The sequence below is a fragment of the Hyperolius riggenbachi genome, chromosome 3 (genome assembly GCF_040937935.1).
Source record: "Hyperolius riggenbachi isolate aHypRig1 chromosome 3, aHypRig1.pri, whole genome shotgun sequence".
In the NCBI taxonomy this organism is placed as follows: Eukaryota; Metazoa; Chordata; class Amphibia; order Anura; family Hyperoliidae; genus Hyperolius; species Hyperolius riggenbachi.
The window spans coordinates 259,255,309-259,262,161 of NC_090648.1; positions in this window are offsets into that span (position 1 = coordinate 259,255,309).

Sequence of the window (6,853 nt, forward strand, 5' to 3'; positions counted from 1 at the left end):
GCAGATCTTTATACTGAGGTCATCCAATGGGAGCAGACATGCAGATTCCCACACAGGTGAATGATAATCAGTCACAAGCTGACAGCAGGGAAAGGCAGACAAAGCTATGCAGCTTGCATGGAAAGAGATCAGAACTGCCTGAGCTGCAGCACTACTATTTCCAGCAATTGCTGCAGCAGCGATCATGACACCAAGTTTGCACACATTTTAGGAGGAATGTTGGTCCACTCCTCTTTGCAGATCATCTCTAAATCCCTAAGGTTTCGAGGCTGTCTCTGTGCAACTCTGAGCTTGAGCTCCCTCCATAGGTTTTCTATTGGATTAAGGTCCGGAGACTGACTAGGCCACTCCATGACCTTAATGTGCTTCTTCTTGAGCCACTCCTTTGTTGCCTTTGCTGTATGTTTTGGGTCATTGTCGTGCTGGAACACCCATCCACGACCCATTTTCAGTTTCCTGGCAGAGGGAAGGAGGTTGTCGTTCAGGATTTCACGATACATGGCTCCGTCCATTTTCCCATTAATGCGATTAAGTTGTCCTGTGCCCTTAGCAGAAAAACACCCCCAAAGCAAAATGTTTCCGCCCCCATGCTTGACGGTGGGGACGGTGTTTTGGGGGTCATAGGCAGCATTTTTCTTCCTCCAAACACAGCGAGTTGAGTTAATGCCAAAGAGCTCTATTTTGGTCTCATCAGACCACAGCACCTTCTCCCAGTCACTTACAGAACCATGCAGGTGTTTATTGGCAAACTTCAGACGGGCCTGCACATGTGCCTTCTTGTGCAGGGGGACCTTGCGAGCCCTGCAGGATTTTAATCCATTGCGGTGTAATGTGTTTCCAATGGTTTTCTTGGTGACTGTGGTCCCTGCTAATTTGAGGTCATTCACTAACTCCTCCCGTGTAGTTCTAGGATGCTTTTTCACCTTTCTCAGAACCATTGACACCCCACGAGGTGAGATCTTGCGTGGAGCCCCAGAGCGAGGTTGATTGATGGTCATTTTGTGCTCCTTCCATTTTCGAACAATCGCACCAACAGTTGTCACCTTCTCTCCTAGCTTCTTGCTAATGGTTTTGTAGCCCATTCCAGCCTTGTGCAGGTCTACAATTTTGTCTCTGACATCCTTGGACAGCTCTTTGGTCTTTCCCATGTTGGAGAGTTTGGAGTCTGCTTGATTGATTGATTCTGTGGACAGGTGTCTTTTATACAGGTGACTAGTTAAGACAGGTGTCCTTAATGAGGGTGACTAATTGAGTAGAAGTGTCTAACCACTCTGTGGGAGCCAGAACTCTTAATGGTTGGTAGGGGTTCAAAAACGTATTTCACTCAATGAAATGCAAATCAGTTGCTATCTTTTATTTAAAGCGGACCCAAACCAAACATTTTTTTAATTAAAAATATTTAGTTGCACCACTCTGACGCATACAAAGATAAATAAACACTCCTTCAAGCCTATGAGCATTTCAGTGCATGCTTTTCACCCTTCTCTTTTCATAACTAGGGTTATACAGATGGCAGCCATTAGCAATTCCTCCATTGCCAGACACCATCTACTCCACCAGTTTGCCGAAAAAATCCCGGCAATTTGAAAAGAAGGGAGGGGTTCCTCCAGTAAATGTAAAATATTTTATATTTGTCATCATGCAGCTAAAAAAAGGCTGCTTTTATTATTATAATTTAGAAAATAGATTTTATTTCTGAAATCTTGTATTTTTAATTTGGGTCCACTTTAAGGTTATTTTTTCGATTTTCCTTTTGATGTGCTATCTGCCACTGTTAAAATAAACCTACCATTGAAATGATACGGTTCTGAGACTTTTCATTTCTTTGTCATTGGACAAACTTACAAAATCAGTGAGGGGTCAAATAATTATTTCCTTCACTGTATGTCTTTATGTCTATGTTACGGAACAATAAACAGGTATTGCAAGGAATGACCACAGTTTGCAGAAACACTGACACTGAAACAGGAATGTGCAAAAAGGTGTTTATTAAGAACCAAATCATGCAGATAACATGCAACCATATGCAAACCATATATACAGTGAATCTCCCGCAAACAAAACAAAACAGTGTGCACACATATAACCAAAACCCTGACTAACTATCTATCTATTTACAAACGGCATGCAGGAGATATATATATATATATATATATATATATATATATATATATATATATATATATATATATATATATATATATATATATATATATATATATATATATATATATATATATACATACCGGTATATATATATATATATATATATATATATATATATATATATATATATATATATATATATATATACACATATACATATATATATACATACAAGCAAATATATATATACAATAACACAGTATCAAAGGGAGCAGGGAAAGACAGGTCAAAACGGAATATCAGAGTCAGCAACGGGTAATCCTATACATACGAGGTACAGAGGAATAAACAGAAGCAGAGTCAGGACAAGCAAAGGTTCAGCAACAGGTAATCAAATCACAGAACACAAGGAATCAAGTAACAGAGGTGACCAGAGACTCAGACCTGTAACAAAAGAAGTTCTGGCAATGACTTGGAGGAAGGGGCAGACCTATATAGTCCATGAGACAGGGAGCAGCTGGTGGTAATTGACATGAGTCCCATTAGAGGCATCCGCAGGACAGACACAGAACTGCAGGTGTTTGTATTTAATGATAAGCCACCTGCTGGTGGAGAGTGGAAGTCCAAGGCAGTCCAACTCAATACCACCACCAGCAGGCAGGAGATAACATAACGTGAATCATAATAGTCTGATGGCTACGTCAAAGAAATGTACACTCTCTCAGGACTTCTCTAGGGAAACATTTTTATGGTAGGATGTGCGTGATTCACCTCATCCACCATTTCCTCAAGCAATTCTTCAGAGCCACCCCACAACTACAACACATCATCAACAAAACGACAGTATTCCAAAATGTAAGGCTTGTACGTGGGGCTGTTTAAAAAGAACGATCTTTCTAGTGATTCCACAAAAATATTCGCTACGAACGGAGCTGCATTGGCTTTTGCAGTCAATGGTGTGCTGCCTTTTTCTTACATTTGGTTGAAATTTGTATTTTGGTCTAATGAGCTCAAATTTGTAAAATTTGTTCCACCCACCTCTTTGTGAGATGCAAAAAAAATAAAATAAAATAAAAAGTACTGTTTCTATATGAGTAGTTCACAACCTGTTAAATGAAGGAGATGTGAGTTCGTAGAAGTGCTGTGCAAATGATATTGTTGGTGAATTAATTAAAAATTAAAGGCAGACCCAACTAGCATGGTTACCACAGCATTTCCAACTACATGCCTTCCCATCTGCTTTCGGCTTATGCTGGGAATACACGTTTCGTTTTTGCCTTCGTTTTAGCCTTCGTTTCGATTGTGCCTTTTGTGCTTTTCGTTCCCGAAATAATCAAACGTACGGTTAATATCACCACCCACGGTTTCGGTTTTTTTTCCGATTCTGATGGTTTCGTTTTTCCAATAATCGAAGGCTGCAAAGAAACGAAACGAAAATCCCTTTTTACAGGGACGGACTAACATAAACGAACATATAATCGATCTGAACAGCCATCAAGCCTACCAATGGCTCGATTAGATGGATAAAGAGAGATAATATCAAACATGTTCGATCACTAGTCGTTCGTTTTTGGGGTCTATTAATCGAAACTATAATGAGATTATGACTATTTTCACATACGTTTTCAACACTCGATTCGTTTACTGAACGAATCGAAGGCTAAAACGAAGGCAAAAACGAACCGTGTATTCCCAGCATTAGTGGGATGATCATTTGTTTTAAACAGGACAATGGCCTCAATTCACTAAGATCATGCTAGAGATAGTAAGGCAAGAGAAAACTTGCCACCACACAGTGAGAGAGTTATCTTATCTCTTCATTCCTTAAAGGAGTTGTCAGGGGAAATAAAGTAAAATGAGGTCGCACTGTACTGCGCCGGCGCGATCAGCGCTGTCAATCACAGCGGACTGCGCAGGCGCAGTAGTTCTGTGCCTGCGCAGTCTGCTCCGGCTCACGTGGTGGTGACTGACAGCACCGATAGCGCAGGCGAAGTACAGAGCGACCTCCAGGTCGCTCTGACGTCATCGCCGGGGACCGGGTCGGAGCTCCGGCGAACGGCTGCGAGCAGAGCTGCAGCGAGGGAGGTCCTGGGAGCTTGGGGCTGGAGGAAGCCCCCGGTAAGTACCATTCATTTTATTTTATTTCCCCTGACAACTCCTTTAAGTTACCTCCTTAGAAACATGGACTGTCACACCTGTAAACTCTGACCTCCCAAGACACTAATCGTTGCTCTATACCAGTGGTTCCCAACCTTTTCCAGGTCGTGACACATCACGACAAACATTCAGATATCCGTGACACGTCACATCATGCCAAACATTCAGATATACATGACACGTCCCGTATGATAGAAAAGATTCAGTAACAATCTGCTGATGCTGCAGGCACAATGAGGGGCTCAGTAACAATCTGCTGATGCTGCAGGCACAGTGAGGGGCTCAGTAACAATCTGCTGATGCTGCAGGCACAATGAGAGGCTCAGTAACAATATGCTGATGCTGCAGGCACACTGAGGGGCTCAGTAACAATCTGCTGATGCTGCAGGCACAATGAGGAGCTCAGTAACAATCTGCTGATGCTGCAGGCACAGTGAGGGGCTCAGTAACAATCTGCTGATGCTGCAGGCACAATGAGAGGCTCAGTAACAATATGCTGATGCTGCAGGCACACTGAGGGGCTCAGTAACAATCTGCTGATGCAGCAGGCACAATGAGGGGCTCATTAACAATCTGCTGATGCTGCAGGCACAATGAGGGGCTCAGTAACAATATTCTGATGCTCCAGGCACAATGAGGGGCTCAGTAACAATCTGATGATGCTGCAGGCACAATGAGGGGCTCAGTAACAATCTGCTGATGCTGCAGGCACAGTGAGGGGCTCAGTAACAATCTGCTGATGTTGCAGGCACAATGAGAGGCTCAGTAACAATATGCTGATGCTGCAGGCACACTGAGGGGCTCAGTAACAATCTGCTGATGCAGCAGGCACAATGAGGGGCTCATTAACAATCTGCTGATGCTGCAGGCACAATGAGGGGCTCAGTAACAATCTTCTGATGCTGCAGGCACAATGAGGGGCTCAGTAACAATCTGATGATGCTGCAGGCACAATGAGGGGCTCAGTAACAATCTGCTGATGCTGCAGGCACAATGAGGGGCTCAGTAACAATCTTCTGATGCTGCAGGCACAGCGAGGGGCTCAGAAAATCTGCTGATGCTGCAGTCACAATGAGGGGCTCAGTAACAATCTGCTGATGCTGCAGGCACAATGAGGGGATCAGTAACAATCTGCTGATGCTGCAGGCACAATGAGGGGCTCAGTAACAATCTTCTGATGCTGCAGGCACAGCGAGGGGCTCAGAAAATCTGCTGATGCTGCAGTCACAATGAGGGGCTCAGTAACAATCTGCTGATGCTGCAGGCACAATGAGGGGCTCAGTAACAATCTGCTGATGCTGCAGTCACAATGAGGGGCTCAGTAACAATCTGCTGATGCTGCAGGCACAATGAGGGGCTCATTAACAATCTGCTGATGCTGCAGGCACAATGAGGGGCTCAGTAACAATCTTCTGATGCTGCAGGCACAATGAGGGGCTCAGTAACAATCTGATGATGCTGCAGGCACAATGAGGGGCTCAGTAACAATCTGATGATGCTGCAGGCACAATGAGGGGCTCAGTAACAATCTGCTGATGCTGCAGGCACAATGAGGGGCTCAGTAACAATCTTCTGATGCTGCAGGCACAGCGAGGGGCTCAGAAAATCTGCTGATGCTGCAGTCACAATGAGGGGCTCAGTAACAATCTGCTGATGCTGCAGGCACAATGAGGGGCTCAGTAACAATCTGCTGATGCTGCAGGCACAATGAGGGGCTCAGTAACAATCTGCTGATGCAGCAGGCACAATGAGGGGCTCAGTAACAATCTGCTGATGCCGCAGGCACAATGAGGGGCTCAGTAACAATCTGATGATGCTGCAGGCACAATGAGGGGCTCAGTAACAATCTTCTGATGCTGCAGGCACAGTGAGGGGCTCAGAAAATCTGCTGATGCTGCAGGCACAATGAGGGGCTCAGTAACAATCTGCTGATGCTGCAGGCACAATGAGGGGCTCAGTAACAATCTGATGATGCTGCAGGCACAATGAGGGGCTCAGTAACAATCTTCTGATGCTGCAGGCACAGTGAGGGGCTCAGAAAATCTGCTGATGCTGCAGGCACAATGAGGGGCTCAGTAACAATCTGCTGATGCTGCAGGCACAATGAGGGGCTCAGTAACAATCTGCTGATGCTGCAGGCACACTGAGGGGCTCAGTAACAATCTGCTGATGCAGCAGGCACAATGAGGGGCTCAGTAACAATCTGCTGATGCCGCAGGCACAATGAGGGGCTCAGTAACAATCTTCTGATGCTGCAGGCACAATGAGGGGCTCAGTAACAATCTGCTGATGCTGCAGGCACAATGAGGGGCTCAGTAACAATCTGATGATGCTGCAGGCACAATGAGGGGTGCTCAGGTGTATAGTGGCCCCAGTATATGTACCCAGGTGTATAGTGGCCCCAGTATATGCAGCCAGGTGTATAGTGGCCCCAGTATATGCAGCCAGGTGTATAGTGGCCCCAGTACATGCAGCCAGGTGTATAGTGGCCCCAGTATATGCAGCCAGGTGTATAGTGGCCCCAGTACATGTAGCCAGGTGTATAGTGGCCCCAGTACATGTAGCCAGGTGTATAGTGGCCCCAGTACAT